Source organism: Syngnathus typhle, linkage group LG4 (assembly GCF_033458585.1).
Source record: "Syngnathus typhle isolate RoL2023-S1 ecotype Sweden linkage group LG4, RoL_Styp_1.0, whole genome shotgun sequence".
Taxonomy (NCBI): Eukaryota; Metazoa; Chordata; class Actinopteri; order Syngnathiformes; family Syngnathidae; genus Syngnathus; species Syngnathus typhle.
Window position 1 is genome coordinate 3,737,501 of NC_083741.1, and position 18,457 is coordinate 3,755,957.

At 41.9% G+C, this 18,457-nt stretch overlaps 1 protein-coding gene across 1 annotated transcript in view; it reads right to left on the reverse strand.

Moving 5' to 3' along the window:
- LOC133152994 (transmembrane channel-like protein 3) overlaps positions 1 to 33 on the reverse strand; it is a 122,972-nt gene extending 122,939 nt beyond the window's left edge. Inside the window, exon 1 of the mRNA XM_061277002.1 lies at positions 1 to 33. This exon is cut by the window's left edge and continues 145 nt beyond it. The gene's annotated coding sequence lies outside the window, so the exon portion shown is untranslated.
- Positions 34 to 18,457: the final 18,424 nt, after the last annotated feature.

An 18,457-nucleotide genomic window follows, 5' to 3' on the forward strand; every position in this document is an offset into this window, starting at 1 on the left:
TGTATGTGTCTGATCTGGAGCCTCACTAAAACATCCGTGCCCCAGCAGAAGAAGTCCTTTAACATCAGGCCAATCAGTGACATTCTGAACGCTTAAAGGGCCAGTGCCAACAACTCTTTCTTGGGTTGTGAAGATTAAATCATCTCAAAACTGGTGGCTGGTGTGAGTGTTTCTTTTTATTTTATTTTTTTAGGTGAGTCAGATTGGATTTAACTTTCAGAAGTGTATACATGAAAAACAAATGTTTCCAATTGAATAGTCTGGTTGTGTTAATCTAATTTTTCGAAAGTCAAAGTGAGGTGTTTGAATTACATGCTCACGTCTGGTATCATCTGGTTCACACATTGCAATAATTCAGTGGGGGGTTGTCCAAAATAATGGAGCCATCTCACTGCGTGTGGGTGTTTCTGTTTGGGAAGTTAGCAGTTTCGCAAGATTTGAATGTAAAGTCACTTTACTAATCCCTCCCTGCTTTGAGTACCACCGCTCACTGATGACTGCATGAGTGTGATTCTCAAACATTTCCATTGTGAAAGTACCTAGTTAATTGATAGAGAGAAGGCTGTCCAGCTTCAACAAAATAGCAGCACTATCAATACATAAGATAAACAAGACAATGAATTCATGCTTGCCCAGACCACATCTAATCCCAGCACAGGTTAGACAGTTCTAATACAATGTATCACACATAAAATGTGAACAGTGGGAACCAAAACCCCTGAATCGATGTATTATATTTTTTGAAGTATTCCATTGGGCGGCACAGCAATGGAGATAGGGGGCGGTTTCCAAGTGCCCTCTTCACGGTGCAGATGTGCTTCCTCCATTTCAAAGACTCTCGTGCACAACTATAGCGGAGCATTTAAAGGGAATGAAAGGAACTTATTTTAATGTCCATGACTGAAATCACCATTGACCAATCCCACAGCGGTGAAAAGCTCCCTCTCACAGATTGGGTCCGACCTGCCTCTGCTAAGTTACGTAAAATGATTTACGCTGGTAAAAAACATGGCTTGAAGTTTTATTTCGGGGAATGTACAATCAATAAAAAAAATAGAGGTGAAAAACGTAACGTAGAAATGTTCCTAATTTCTCGTTGCTACTAAATCCTCAGACGCCTGAGGGCTCTTGCTCTATTTTTATTTTTTTTTGCTAGTCGTCTGCTCAATTTTAGCAAATAAAATATGGGCATTTTTTTATGCCTTCTGTCTCTAATTGATTGACTTTCCTTGGGGGTTTATCAAATCAAATTTAGAGGTACAAGATGGGTCAGAGGGGGATGAGTTTTTTTCTTTCATTCTCCATGGTCATATATGATAAACAATTTCATTTACTGAGGACAAATCCAAATTGCATTTTCTATTAAATCATGAACACAATTTTGACTGAAAAATAATTGTATTAGTCCATAACAATAAAAAACAAACACAACCACGCACATTAAGACCTATTGTGCCTCATTACACACTGATAAAAGTTGTAATATATTTTTTCAACTGACTGTAGGCCAATTTGGCCGAGCAGAAAATCAAGAATTGAGACAAGTATTCCACTTTATGTAACATATTTTTACTTTGGTATAGTAGTTTTAGTATGCATTTGTGTGCTGCATTTTACTTACAGCAGTCATTTAAAAGTTAAGTTAAGTTAAATTCCCAAAGATCGTCACACACACATCTGGGTGTGGTGAAATTTGTCCTCTGCATTTAACCCATCCCCATGAAATTTTGTTCCATCCCCTGGGATGGGGAGCAGTGAGCAGCAGTGGTGCCGCGCTTGGGAATCATTTGGTGATCTAACCCCCCAACTCCAACCCTTAATGCTGAGTGCCAAGCAGGGAGGGAATGGGTCAGATTTAAATAGTCTTTGGTATGACCCTGGTTTGAACCCACAACATTCCAGTCTCAGGGCGGACACTCTACCACTAGACCACTGAGCTGGCCATATGAGAGGAAAATATTAAACACCTTTGAGATTGCAGCAGAATGACGAATGTTAAATCAGTGAGACAGTATCAACTGATACTGTACTTGATTCTTACTTTTATACAGTTCCGAATTGGATCTCTTTTTTATACACTTTAATAAAAGGTAAAATGTGCATTTCTGTATAGGTTTTTTTCTTCATTTTCTAATTTATTTTATGAGCATTTGTTCCAGTCACATTTTTATAATGAGGGGCAGAGGGATGGCGCTAAAGTGAGACAGTGGAGGCTGGACAGATGTCCTTTATTTAATTGTTGACTGGATGATTAGACTCAGTGGAGCACTTTTGATGCTGATGGCAGGGATAATGTAAAACTTCAGATAAAAACCTGCCCATGTGAATAGGGAGATGGAACAGAGAACTGCAATAAATGCATTACATGTAAAAGCCTTAAAGATCACAATTCAATCTTTGTGCAAGTACATGTCACTATGGATGGAAGTCATTTGCATCATAAATTTGTCTCAAAGTTAAACTTTGACCCGTTTGGCCATTGTGTGCTCCCTCCCATATGGATGTGATTAAGTATATATTCTGTCGCACATACAATGAAAACCTTTTGTAACAATACAATGTAAAGGGTTGTCATTTATAATTACAGACTAACAGTTCCTGCTGTAAGTACAGGTTGTTCAAATTCTTATGAGAGAACAATCCAGTTGGAAATCCATTTGACGGACATTTCACAATATATTTCAGGATTTTAGTGCTCTAAACATAGAATAGAACATTTAATGGACAAACAGGCATATATTGATCATTTTTCTTTAAATGTACAGAGTAATTCATGGATAATTTCATTTTGCATCACTTCTGTGAATCAATAAGGCAACAAAGCAAAATGGCAGCTTCACAAATATGAAAAAATGTGGGTACTGCCTAAAAGCGATGTAGACTACATCAAATTGTGTGTACTGTGTATTTTGTATATCTATGGTAAATATTTAATATACGTCCATGAGAATACTTCATTTTGTATGTAGACATTGAGTAAACAAAAGGAAATCTCCTCAGTTCGTTTTTCTAAATAATATAAAAGGACATTTATTTTAAAAAATATGATCCTGGAGTCTAATTTTGCGTTGACGCACCTTAACTTTATTTGCAATGCTTAGCTTTTTACACAAGGAGTTTATAAGGTTGTGCATGAATCAGTAGTGACTCGAATAGCGATGCAAAGCAGTCATTAAAATAATTGACATTGTAGGATTTGAGTCAAAACCGGAAGTGTCCACTTCCACCACAAACTGCCGATGTACGTATGTATGGCATAGTGAGGATTGGGGCTGTGGCGAAGTGTTCCTTGAGGGTTTGGAATGCGGCCTCTGCCTCCAGGGACCATCTGAAACACATTTGAGGAGAGGGGAGTGCATTTTTACCAACTAACATGCACACAACAAACAAGTTTTCATTTTGGAACATGAAATAAAAGCAAAATATTTCATCTTCAATGATAAAGCATTATTGGAGAAGTCATCATTCATGCGTTAAGTCTTTTTTTTTCCTTTTTGGCCAGACAAAGGTAAAGTGTACTGAATCTGAAAAATAAAACAAAACAACAACAAAAAAACGATCAAATTCAAAGAAATATTCGGAGTGACAACCAGTTGTGTGAAGCGGAGGTGCAAGTAATGCAGGAGGAGATGCCTGAATTTTGAATTGCTGTATCCACTGAACTTTATTTTTGAATGGATGGATGGATGGATTCAGTGGCAACAAGTTGTGTGAAGCGGAGGTGCAACTAATACAAGAGGAGATGCCTGAATTTTGAATTGCAGTATTCTGTCACGAATCGGGGTGGAAATGGAGCAGGGCGACCAAGTGCAGCTTGGACCAGGGTTTATTGAAGCAACTCAAAAGACTCGGCAAACTGACATGACTTACTAACAAACCAACAACAGGACTGACCGACACAGGCGTGAAACAAAAGACAGGGTGACATTACCAAAGACAGGAACCAAAAAAACCTCATGACAGTAACAAACATCATCAATGCTCCGACAGGGAGTAACACACAGACAGGACTTAAATACGCGACAGGTAACAACAAGCAGGTGAGAATGATCACACTGATCATGGGCACACAGGACGGGAGGGGCGAGCACACAGACACACTGACAGAAACTTTGGACATTATGTCACAAAATGTCAGTGCCTGAATTATCCACCAATTCGGGTATGCGGACCCGTATGGGTGGTGTCCAAATTGGCTGTGGGCCATTCAGCCTGAATGGAGCACAATCCCGACACAGGGAGGAAAAGAACCAGAAGGTTGCCTGTGCATCACTTTCGCCGCTCGCTCCATCCTAAGCCAACGGCGTCACAGACCATCCATCATGACCAGGAGGTCGTCTCCTTTGCTGCAGTCACTCGAGGACACACAGCAAAACTGGGGACGAGACATGACAGAACCCCCCCCCCCCCCCACAAGGGACGGCTCCCGACGTCCCAAAAAACCAACCGACTTGGGGCACAGAACCGCACTCGGGCGGCGACTTGATAGATAGATAGATAGATAGATAGATAGATAGATAGATAGATAGATAGATAGATAGATAGATAGATAGATAGATAGATAGATAGATAGATAGATAGATAGATAGATAGATAGATAGATAGATAGATAGATAGATAGATAGATAGATAGATAGATAGATAGATAGATAGATAGATAGATCTTTATTTGTCATTGTAACATGTACAACGAAATTTAAAAAGTGCCAACCAATCCGCGCATGAGATAAAAAATAAACAGAATAAACAGAATAAATCTTTAAAAAATACAAGCTAAAACCCACAGAAGAAGAACATAAACAGACATAATAATTTATGTTTAGCTGCATTCGATGCTCGGTGTTGCACTGGGTAGCACGTCCGCCTCACAGTTAGGAGGGTGCGGGTTCAATTCCACCTCCGGCCCTCCCTGTGTGGAGTTTGCATGTTCTCCCCGGGCCCGCGTGGGTTTTCTCCGGGTACTCCGGTTTCCTCCCACATCCCAAAAACATGCTTGGTAGGCCGATTGAGCACTCCAAATTGTCCCTAGGTGTGAGTGCGAGTCCGTATGGTTGTTTGTCTCTGTGTGCCCTGCGATTGGCTGGCAACCGGTTCAGGGTGTCCCCCGCCTACTGCCCGATGACGGCTGGGATAGGCTCCAGCACGCCCGCAACCCCCGTGGGGACTAAGCGGTACAGAAAATGGATGGATGGATGGATGCATTCAATACGACTACCGCTGCAGGGTAAAAACTGTTGGCAAATCTGCTAGTCCTTGACCTAATTGCTCTGTAGCGTCTGCCTGATGGCAACAGTTCGAAAAGGGAGTGGCCAGGGTGGGAAGTGTCCTTCAGAATGTTCTGTTTTTTTGAGACAGCGGGTTCTGTGTAGCTTTTCCAGTGTGGGCAGCCAATGATCTTCTGTGCTGTGTTGATGACCCCTTGGAGTTTTTTCCTCTGAGCAGCAGTGCAGCTGGAGTACCAAACACATATACAGTATGTTAAAGTGCTTTCTATGGAGCAGCGATAGAAGGACACCAGCAGTCTTTGTGTAATGTTGTGTCTCCTCAGCACCCAGAACTGATGGACATACTGGAACAGAACTGCACTCAGCGGCGTTCAGGGGCCCAGGGCCACACTCGCGGCACACACTGGGGACCTGAACTGCAATCGGCAGCAACTTGGGGAACAGAACTGCACTCAGCGGCCCAGGGCCACACTCGCGGCACACACTGGGGACCTGAACCGCAATCGGCAGCAACTTGGGGGACAGAACCGCACTCTGACGGCAACTTGGGGAACAGAACCGCACTCGGGCGGCAACTTGGGGAACAGAACCGCACTCGGCGGCGACTTGGGGGACCGAACCGCACTCGGGCGGCGACTAAGGGGACCGAACCGCACTCGGGCGGCGACTAGGGGAACCGAACCGCACTAATTATTTTACTCTTTATTCTTCCCGCTTATCATTTTCAACGCTTATCATTTGTAACTAACATTCGCATTCAACATTCATTACATTAAGCAATTTCCACCACTTTGATTACGCATTCGCATTCAACAAACACATTCATTACATTAACCAAATTCAACCACTTAAAGTAAGGGACCCCGATTAGCTCGTGGGAAACACAAGTGATTCCAGAACACGAGCGGCTTTCCCGAGTGGTATCAAAACCCGTGTCGGTTCGATTCTCACATTGGGCATCATTATTTATTTTACTCTTTATCCTTCCCGGTTATCATTTTCAACGGTTATCATTTGTAACTTTTGTCATTCGCATTCAACATTCATTACATTAAGCAATTTCCACCACTTTGATTACGCATTCGCATTCAACAAACACATTCATTACATTAACCAAATTCAACCACCACTAAGGAAGGAACCTGATTAGCTCAGTCGGAAACACAATGGCAATGTCAACCCGCGCCAGTTTCCTGTAGTCGGTTCGATTCCTACATTCGGCATCATAAATTATTTTACTCTTTATTCTTCCCCTTATCATTTTCAACGCTTATCATTTGTACCTTTTTTGTAACATTTGTAACATTTCGTTTTTAACGCTCATCATTTGTACCTTTTTGTAACATGTATTTGTAACATTTTCCCATTTATTTCACAATAATTTATTTCCCTTTTATAACATTTGTAAATTAACATCTGCCTTCGCCTTCACACGCAATTTCTTCCGAAATTCTAGTTATTATTCAACGTCCGCTCACTTTTTTGACGCTTAACTAGTTCCACATACTTCAACCGATTCACTCCGTTCCACTTTTCACTTATTCCAAATATTCATGGCACGACTGCTTACATTTTTCTCGTTCCAAAGATTTTCCGTTTTCGCGAAATTCACAAATTTATGGCGAATTTTGCCCCATTCATTCTTAATGGCAGATTCAACATTTCACATTTACGTTGTTCCAGTTTGAAATTCACATAATTCAACACATTCAAATCACATTGGGGACATTCCCAAACTTGCCAAATTCAACATTTTCACGTTTTCATCTTTTATTTTGAAATTCACACCCAACTCCTTTTTCCCTTTTCCCTTCTCATTTCTACATTTTGCAACCGATTCAACCCATTCCAACTTTCAAATGTTCATCTTTTCTCTACCTATTCCACAACTTCCCACTTTCCAAAAACTTCACATCTTTTATTTTGAAATTCACACCCAATTCCTATTTCCCTTCTCATTTCTACATGTTTCAACCGATTCAACCCATTCCAACTTTCAACTGTTCATCATTTTTCTACCTATTCAACAACTTCCCACTTACCAAAAACTTCACTTCTTTTATTTTGAAATTCACACCCAATTCCTTTTTCCCTTCTCATTTCTACATTTTTCAACCGATTCAACCCATTCCAACTTTCAACTGTTCATCATTTTTCTACCTATTCCACAACTTCCCACTAACTAAAAACTTCACGTCTTTTATTTTGAAATTCACACCCAATTCCTTTTTCCCTTCTCATTTCTACATTTTTCAACCGATTCAACCCATTCCAACTTTCAACTGTTCATCATTTCTTTACCTATTCCACAACTTAACAAAAACTTCACATCTTTTATTTTGAAATTCACACCCAGTTCCTTTTTCCCTTCTCATTTCTACATTTTTCAACCGATTCAACTCGTTTCGACATCATTCTGCAACATTCCTTAAATATTTATTCAACTTCTTCACCTTCACACGCAATTCCTTCAGCAATTGCAAATTCTAGTTTTAACTGTTTTTGTATTGTATTTTTAAATAATATACCTGGCCTAATTGGTTTACTGATGCACCTGACCCTTTTACTTTTGAATTTAATTTATCAAGCACACCACCAATAAAAATGTTGATTTCAAATCTTTTGTTAGTGTATTCAACTAATTAATCATGCACTACAATTTTGAAACGGCGTAAGATTCAAAATCTTCAAAAACCCTGTAATTATGCAGATTATGTTTTTAAATCGCCTGACAGCACAAATACGATTTCTAGATGGCATTTATGGCTGGCACTGATTTATTTACTGGGGGTCCTTGCTTTGCGACGGCCTCGAGTTACATTGTTTTGTGTTTATGATACGTCATCTCATATATTTAGAGCCTTTATTCAACCTAAGTGGTTTTGCGTCGTAAGCGTCGTAAGATTCGTAACGTGCGCGGGAACTTGTTGCTGCACACGGCGGAAGAATACACCGTGAGAGAGGCTGTGGACCGAGGAAGGCGGCGTTACCCACTCACATGGTATACGCCAGGGATCACCAACACGGTGCCCGCGGGAACCAGGTCGCCCGTGAGGACCACGTGAGTCGCCTGCAGGGCTGTTTTAAAATTAGCTCAAATAGTGGCACTTATGAGTGAGCTGCATCTATTTATTTTATTTTTGCTATTCTTGTTTCTTGACACGACACGTGAACTAGAAATGACTATTTATTTATCTTTTTATTTATTCATTTATTTAGATAAAAAAGATTAATATAAATTAATTTTGACCGACTATAGTATCGTATTGGCCCGAATATAAGACGACCCCCTCTTTTTCAAGACTCAAGTTTGAAAAAAGACTTTTTGAACGCCAAATTTAATTTTTATACAGAAAATAATTACAGTACATCTGAAACAAATGATCCTGTCGAGCTCTTGAAAGCAGCCGCTCTGAGGACCACGGAAAGCTTTTCTCTGATTGTGAGCATTTTTAAGACGATCTTTTTGAGCTCTCCGTACATTACACTCTGTGACACCGTATTTGCATCATAACTTCTCCTCAGCTGCCGGTTAACCTGGACGATCTTTGACCCACTTTCGTCCAGATTGTCGCTACATTTCTGTTGGGGAGCCTGAGGACTGTATAGGAGGTTGGCTCTTTTCGCCCCCAGGTGTCGGTCAGAACACAGGAGGAAAGATGTGGTTCAGTTTTGATTGCTTTACTGAATTATTGGCAAAGAAGTAACAGGAAATGTGGCTCATAGGGGCATACAGGCAAACTGCCAAAAGGGTATAGGCACACGTTTGGTCGTAAGGATGTGAGAGCAGGTGTGCGTAGTGTACATGGGTCTTTGGGTGTCTGAATGTGATTCTTGTGTGTGATTATTGTATGGAGCGTGTGAAGGGTGTGTGAGGTGCGTGTGGTATGTGGGGTGTGTGTGTGTGTGTGTGTGTGTGTGTGTGTGTGTGTGCATGCGTGTGTGTGTGGGGGGGGATGTGTGGGATTCTGTAACAGACAGAAATACAGCACGTAAGTCAACACTCAACTTCTGATGATATCTGGCACCATCTAGCGTTGTGAATGGGTATAATGTCTAGAACCCGAATGTAAGACGAACACCACTTTTTCAGTCTTATTTCAATGCAAAAAAAACCGTCTTATATTTGGGCCAATACGGTAGTTGAAGGGTCAGGATTGTTCACATATGTATGATGTATTGTTTGTGCAGCAGAAAAATGATGTGAGAAATCATAAACATGATTGGTGTCTTCACATAGCATCATCCATCCATCCATCTTCTTCCGCTTATCCGGAGTCAGGTCACGAGGGCAGCAGCTTTAGGAGGGACTCCCAGACTTTCCTCTCCCCAGCCACTTCATCCAGCTGATCCCGGGGGATCCCAAGCCGTTCCCAGGCCAGCTGAGAAACATAGTCTCTCCAGCACGTCCTGGGTTCCCGGAACACCTCCCCAAGGAGGCGTCCAGGAGGCATCCTGATGAGATGCCCGAGCCACCTCATCTGGCTCCTTGCAACGTCGAGGAGTAGCAACTCTACTCAGAGTCTCTCACGGATAACCAAGCTTCTCACCGTATCTCTAAGGGAGAGGCCGGACATCGTGCGGAGAAAACTCATTTCGGCCGCTTGTGTCCGGGATCTTGTTCTTTCGGTCACGACCCATAGCTTGTGACCATAGGTGAGGGTAGGAGCGTAAATTGACCGGTAAATTGAGTGCTTTGCATTTTGGCTCAGCTCTCTCTTTACCACAACGGATCGGTACAGAGTCCGCATTACTGCCGACGCTGCACCGATCCGCCTGTCGATCTCGCGCTCCATCCTGCCCTCACTCGTGAACAAGACCCCAAGATACTTGAACTCCTCCACTTGGGGCAGGATCTCATCCCCAATCTGGAGAGGGCATTCCACCCTTTTCCGACTGAGGACTATGGTCTCAGATTTGTAGGTGCTGATCCTCATCCCGACCGCTTCACACTTGGCTGCGAACCGCTCCAGTGAGAGCTGGAGATCACGGCCTGAAGAAGCCAACAGCACCACGTTGTCTGCAAAAAGCAGAGACGCGATGCTGAGGTCCCCAAACCGGACCCCCTCAACGCCTCGGCTGCGCCTAGAAATTCTGTCTATAAAAATTATGAACAGAATCGGTGACAAAGGGCAGCCTTGGCGGAGTCCAACCCTCACTGGGAACGAATCCGACTTACTCCCATGCAACCTCGAGGATCCTGCCGAGGGTATAGAGCTGGTCCACTGTCCACAGCCAGGACAAAAGCCACACTGCTCCTCCTGAATCCGAGGTTTGACCTCCTGACGGACCCTCCTCTCCAGCACCCCTGAATAGACCTTACCAGGGAGGGTGAGGAGTGTGATTCCCTGTAATTGGAACACACCCTTTTTAAAGAGGGGAACCACCACCCCAGTCTGCCAATCCAGAGGCACTGTCCCCGATGTCCACGCAATGTTGCAGAGGCGTGTCAGCCATCACAGCCCCACAGCATTCAGAGCCTTTAAGAACTCCGGGCGGATCTCATCCACCCCCGGGGCCTTGCCACCGAGGAGTTTTTTTAACTACCTCGGTGACTTTGACCCCAGAGATTGGAGAGTCCGCCTCAGAGTCTTCAGGCCCTGCTTCCACAATGGAAGGCGTGTAGGTGGAATTGAGGAGGTCTTCCAAGTATTCTCCCCACCGACTCACGACGGTTGAGGTCAGCAGCACGCCATCGCCACTGTAAACAGTGTTGACGTTGCACTGCTTGGGGATGTGACAACAGACAGAAACAGGGACTAAATACCGTATTTTTCGGACTAAAAGTCGCTCCGGAATATAGGTCGCATTAGCCATAAAATGAACAATAACGTGAAAAAAAAACATATATAAGTCGCTCCGGAGTATAAGTCGCATTTTGGGGGACATTTATTCGACAAAATCCAACACCAAGAACAGACATGAACGAGCAACAACAGGCTAAACGATAGATAACATAACGTGACATAAACACAAACAAAGAGCTGGGAATGGGCCTGATGTAACATTCAGAGATATTCAAATAACTAGTACATAAATAACACGTTTAAAAAACCATCTGTCACTCCAATTCATTAAATCCATCGATCGTCCTTTATGTCAACAATGGGTGCGCGCCGCTGACGGCGCTTGCACTTCAAAATATTCCACAGGCCCATATAACGATATATAAATTATATGTCAAATAACTATTATATAGCATTAATATTATCGAACCATCTGTGTCACTCCAAATCATTAAATCCATTGATCAAATTCCTCGTCCTTTGTCAACAACGCCGCGCGTGCGCCCTGACGTCAGCCTCGTCGTCAGGAATGCAGAGTCTGTTCTTAAATGGTTGGCAGCCTCATTCTCGGCTGCAATCTCCAAACCTGGATGTCGTGTCCCTCTTGTGCATACACTCCAGTAAACGTTTAAGTAGATGTGAGATGACTTGCATGAAGTCTACTTAAACAACCATTGAGTAAATATGGGATAACTAGAAAACTGTCTTGGACAAAAACAATCAAAAGAGAAAGGACTTCTCTTGAACTAACAAAGAACAAAGGTGTTCTGTTCATAACTAGTGAAGGCCTCTCACAGATAAGACAAGGAAGGGAGTATAAGGACTCCCCAAGGCTAGCCGGCACATATGTTGACTTGAGCGAAGATATGTGACCTCCGGTTTCAGGCCGACCAGCGCTTCAGCAAAACTAATTATTCTAACATTTCCCTCCTGTTTATCACATATTTGCTCAAATCCTCACATCACCGTAAACAACCACTACTCCCAATTTTCAATCGTCGGATCACATTTATGAAAACAAATATGTTTACACTCAAAAGATAAATGTCGCGTCGCCATCACTCAGAATCGCATGGATCGGGGAAAAAGTCTTCTAACGACAGTGCACGAATCCCGTCATCAACATTATTATTATCATCATCATCATCATCTTGTCGCTCAGACATTGGGTACATCCGAGCCATCTTGTCCTCCATGGGCGATATTGCTGTAGTGATGAGACGGTTAAACAGAGCACGCAGGCAAGGAACACAACAACATCCACACAAGGTGAGTATAGCAGCAAATACTGCAACTGATATCAAAATTGAAGACACAAGGCTTCATACTTCCCAAAAACATCCATCCATTTGTCCCACACTAATGTGTCCACACCAGAGTGCTCTTTCATCTTCGCATTGAGGGATTGCAGGCCTGCAATCGCCCTCGTCAGGCTCCCATCAGGAGCGGTGTTGTTGGGGATGAAGGTGCAGCATTGTTCTCCAAACATTGCGCAGACCCCTCCTTTCTCAGACAACAACATATCAAGAGCAATACGGTTCTGGAATGTCATTAGGGAGGTTGTGGCTAGCTGTTCATGCACTGCCTCAAGCCCCGCTTGTGTCCAATTGCCCAATTTTTTCACATTGTAGTGGATGTAGTTTATTCTGTCTACGTTCTTGTTCACCGCTCACCAACAGCAAATGGAGGACTCCCGTCGCGCTGCAATTTGGTCAATTAATTCTTATTAATCAGGAACTCCTCTAGGGACTCCAATATCATCAATTTCGGTCAGATCATCGTCGCCTCTCAAATTTACAATTATTTTGTTTTTTACCAGCTTTCTTTCCAGATCTTGGCATGTTGATGCATATACAATTTTGCTTGACTACATTCTCAGAAAGCAATAGGTTTTTCTTTTCTTTTCTTTTTTTTTCTTAATAGATGTTCTATAGAATGCTCTGTCATACATTTCACAATCCAATAGATGTGATAGAATTCACACAGTCTTTGATCAATGGTGACGGTACAACATAAAGCAATGGTGGCAAACCCATACATATGACATATTCAATTTTTGTTTGTCTTTACAGCTTGTTTTGCCATTAGCAATCAATTGTTTCATTTTTCAGTTACTCTTATAGTTACCTGAAACAAATTATCCACATTCACCTTAGATATATTCATCCCATTCTTTAACATCTACAGCAGTTGTAGACAAAGTACACATATAAACATCATACTTTCATGGCAGTCCAGATCCGACACAGCAGATCATCCTGCAAAGATCAAATTGATCTTTTAAATTGCTACAATGCAGCATAATTTTTTAGGAGTGATCAATATAAGTTGTTCACTCATCTCTCCCCTACTCATTATGACTTAGTTCCCACAAATACCATATTGCTGAAGTTAACAAAATGGCAACAAAGCCACCCAAAATGCAATAACGTCATTGTTCCATTTTCTTGTTCCCGGCATTTCTCTAAGAGGTAAGGCTTCCTTTGGGTCACTTTTTCCGATTGAACGTTACCTCAAAAGAAATTACCCTTTTGTAATTAGTTAGGACCACCTCAACTGACCTTTCTGCTATTTTAATGGCAGTTGATGTAATTATCAATATTCAATGTGGCCCTTCCCCTTTGGAAGAACACCAGTGTTTCATTTTCAATGCTCTTAATGAGAACATGCTTTGTTCTTTTTGGCTTTAAAATATTAATTATAAATATAAAATGTAAATGCCAAATTTGAATCATCCTTAGTTTCCCACTTGGTTTTAAAACATGGTAATCTATATTGTTGCCCAAACAATTTTTCATACGGGGTTAAACCCACAGTACTTGTAATATTTATGTACAGTTTGACCAGGTCTAAACATTTTGTCCATGATCTTCCATTTTTCCCATGCACATTTTCACACTTTATACCAGTTCTGTCACGAGAATTAATTTCCGAAATCCCATATCTCGGTATTATTTCTTTACATAACGTTTTTGGCACTGTTAAGGCATTCAGTGTTTTTGTTGAAGCCAATTCAAACCATTTTGAGAATGCATCTTTTATGACCAGGCAGTACAACCCTGTGGATTGTGTTTAGCGCATGTTAAACAAGCTCTACAAAAAACGTTTTTTGTTTTGAAAATGTTTTTAATACGAATCAAATCCGTATGTTGTATAAAGCTGACTGACCTGCCCCACTATCCCTCCTCTTGAGCCATGTGACACACACTATGGCTCAATATTGCTGCCAATTGGTATAGGTTCTTTGGTAGGATAGGTCTGTCTTCTGGTCATTTATAGATGCCATTCTCTACTCTTGCCCCTCTTTTTGTCCATGATTGAATTTCAGTCTATGGACTTTGTCGCTGCACATCTTTAAAAATGTTTCAGGAATTTAATCTGCTTCTTGTGTGTATAAAATTTGAAGCATCTTTTGCGCTTTTGTTTTGCGGTTCTGTCCGCAAGCTTGTTACCTCTTGAATTTAATCAGCTTCTTGTGTGTGTGCCCTGCACACGTGCATATAGCTATTTTTTGCGGCAATTGGACTGCTTCCACAACTAGCTTAGTTGAAGTTTCTTGTAGTTTCTTTAGTTACTTTTCAATCATTTTCTCATCGTTTATCACAAGGATCTTAGTAATTTGATCAAAAATCAAAATGTATGTTTTATTTTACCCAATTGTATGATTTAGAAAATCCATATGTAGTAAAGTGTTGTATTACTACTTATGATTTCATCTTCATTTAATTTTGACACACCTTTCAAAATGCTTCTCAGTGTCCCAGTGCACACATGTTTTGCATGTGTAACTGGCTGTCTCAACCCGTGTTCCACATCCTAATCTTTCCTCCCTCCAGGTGTCAAACCAATCAAGATAAAGATAAAAACTAACAAAATAACCGCCAGTAAATTAATATAATAGTCAATTCTTGTTGTTTCTTAACTTTAACTAACTCAATCACTCTCTTATCCTCAAATGTAAAAACGTGTAGTCTTTACACAACCAATCGACTATTTCTTCTAAATTTAGCTTTGAAATGTTGTTATTTAATAATTTTGCTTCATCCAATTCCAGAAAGCAAGTTCTTTCCATCTCTCAAATTCTGTTTCATCTGGGCTAGGCATTAAGGCAGTGTGGACCAGTTTCTGCCCACAAAAAATTGCTTGCCTTTCATCTCTTCTTATTCTTTTCAAGATTGCTTTTGTTTTGCGGTGCAAATCAATTCTTTTGTGCACCTACATTAGCCAAGCTAATTTCTCTTTAATTTTGGCAGCCAGGTTCCCACTTCATTACATGGAAACCTGGTTTGATTTGACTTTGGCCTAGTCATAACTGTCTTTGTTAATTTGTGCAGTCACGTGTCATGTGACCGTTTTCTCCGCAACTCCAGCATTCTATTGGAGGTTGCACAACTCCTCTTCCTCTGCCTCTAAAGCCTTCTCTGCTGGACTATCCTCGCCCTCTCTGGCCTTTCTGTCCTCTGCCTTCATTTTGGTAGAAAGTGTCACTATCCTGGTCTTTCCAGAAAAGTGTCTTTTGAAGCTTTCATTTCTTTTTGTTTGTCTATTACTACTCTTTCTGCATGGATGGCGTGATTGACGTATTCCTCCCGCTATGATCTTTAGTTTTGAATTTGTAGCATGTGTTTTCTCTACGTGCTTCTCTACTTTCTCTAGACCTCTCTCTCTGTAAATTTTGGTTTTCTCTTGCCTGCCTACTGTTAGGCCCAGTCTCATCATCTTCCTACCTGCAATACAGTGCTTTCTGAGCTCTCTCTCTTTCTCTCTCTCTCTCTTTCTCTCTCTCTCTCTTTCTCTCTCTCTCTCTTTCTCTCTCTCTTTCTCTCTTTCTTTCTCTCTCTCACCCAAAACACTACATCATCAGATGCCTTCTTTATTTATGTTGTTTCGTTTATGGCACCTCTAAGTCCTAATAATTTGGTTGTCCCTCAGATTTATATACCGTTTTTTTCCGTGTATAGTGCGCCCCCATGTATAATACGCACCCTAAAAATGGCATGCTGATGCTGGAAAAAAGCCTGTACCCATGTATAATACGCACCCAATTTTTATGATTTTTTTTTTTTTTTTTAAGTCCCAATGATCGTCACACACGCAGGGAGGCAATGGGTCCCATTTTTATAGTCTTTGGTATGGTCTTAACTAGGCTGGATGTAATTTTTTTTGTTGGCGTTGATTTCTCCGACTGCCCGTAAACGCACCACCGCGCTCCGTGCGCGCACGGGAAAGACGCGTGCGGACGTGAAAAAGGCGGCTCTGTATGGGAGAGACGTTGAAGAGGAATAAAAACACCCTTGGAAACCAAAACTTGCCCCGCAAGCAGATTGAAACTGCTAATTAAACTGTGAATTGAAACTAATAGGAAGAAAACAACTCTCGCTCTTTATATAGCTGACGTGTCTTGCGCAGCCGTTCTGTGCATTTTATTTCACAACACTTTGCCTTGTTACTTTCGTCCCTGCTGTTCACTTCAAACACGCTCCATACGACCGCAATGCTCTCGTATCAGACGCTTGCTCGATCACCTGCTTGTTTGCTGTCACAATGTACCCTACACAAAGCCGAAACATTTGTTGCGGCTCCGAGTCACGACGAGGGGCAAGTTTTGGTTTCCAAGGGTGTTTTTATTCCTCTTCAACGTCTCTCCTATACAGAGCCGCCTTTTTCACGTCCGCACGCGTCTTTCCCGTGCGCGCACGGAGCGCGGTGGTGCGTTTACGGGCAGTCGGAGAAATCAACGCCAACAAAAAAAATTACATCCAGCCTAGTTAAGACCATACCAAAGACTATAAAAATGGGACCCATTGCCTCCCTGCGTGTGTGACGATCATTGGGACTTAAAAAAAAAAAAAAAATTGAAAAAAATTAAAAAAAAATTTTGTACCCATGTATAATGCGCACCCCAGATTTTAGGACAATAAATTAGTTAAATTTTGCGCACTATACACGGAAAAAAACGGTATATTTTTTTTTAACCCATTTATCGAAATTTCTAAGTTGGTCGGGATCCTGCCTTTCAATTATTTTCCAATCGTTACATTTTAGAGTATCTCGGATATTAGTTTTACTCTTCCCGTTCCCCATTTTAATCAGTTTGGTCCCAACTGTAAAACCATAGGGGTTTCTAACGTCGGGTGTTTCCAGTGGGATAACGAAAAGATCCTGTGGTGATTCTCACTTCTACCAGCGTTCTGGTGGAGAATCCTTGCCTATTGCGTCCACAGAACCACGTTATGTGTTCCCCACTGCTTTAATATGGAATACTATATCTAGTGATATGTATTCCCATTCACACTCTCATTCACACAGTATTGCGTGACTTTCGGTTTACCTTCCTGTTTCCCGCGGACTACGCTAACCCTTTTGAACGGACTTCTCCGTCGGACACCTTTGTCCTTTTATTTAAACGGACCTTTCCGTTTAGTTACTTCTCCGTTGAGTAACTTTTATTTAAACGGACCTTTTCGTTTTGGTACCTTTAGAACGGACTTTTCCGTTCTGTCCTAGGACTTTTATAGGGCACGACGAGCCCTCGGCCGCTCATTCATTTTAAAAAACAAAACAAACTCACCCTTTGGTTCTCTTCACCTCTGCACCTCGGATTGCCTTCAACCTTTGGATCCCAGCTGGCGGAGCAGACAGCCAGCCCTTGAAAAGGATTTCCCACCTAGGGAGGTCCTGCCACGCGCTTTCTTTCTGGATCTCTGCTGCCGCCCGCTGGAATCCTCAGGTGTATTGGCATCCGGCTCGAAGGACCAATAAAATGTCGGGTCTAAATACCATCAGACATTTAACCACACGCTGGAAGGAAGAGGAGAAAAGAACCAGAACAGGTTTACTCGCGAGGAGAACGATAGAGAGAGGAAACTCAGTTACAATCTCCATCAATTCTGAGTTCTCCCTCCACGTGCTCCTCTATTTAATGTTTTGGTTGCCCTGGTTACAGAGGTGTTGCTACACTAAAGGGAGGGGAGAGTGTGACTGTAGCAACGCTGTTCAGCTAGCTAATAATGTTGTGTGGTGCGAGGCCGCATGGCCTTGGCCGATCCGTGACCCCAGGAATGCAGAGTCTGTTCTTAAATGGTTGGCAGCCTCATTCTCGGCTGCAATCTCCAAACCTGGATGTCGTGTCCCTCTTGTGCATACACTCCAGTAAACGTTTAAGTAGATGTGAGATAACTTGCATGAAGTCTACTTAAACAAACATTGAGTAAATATGGGATAACTACAAAACTGTCTTGGACAAAAACAATCAAAAGAGAAAGGACTTCTCTTGAACTAACAAAGAACAAAGGTGTTCTGTTCATAACTAGTGAAGGCCTCTCACAGATAAGACAAGGAAGGGAGTATAAGGACTCCCCAAGGCTAGCCGGCACATATGTTGACTTGAGCAAAGATATGTGACCTCCGGTTTCAGGCCGACCAGCGCTTCAGCAAAACTAATTA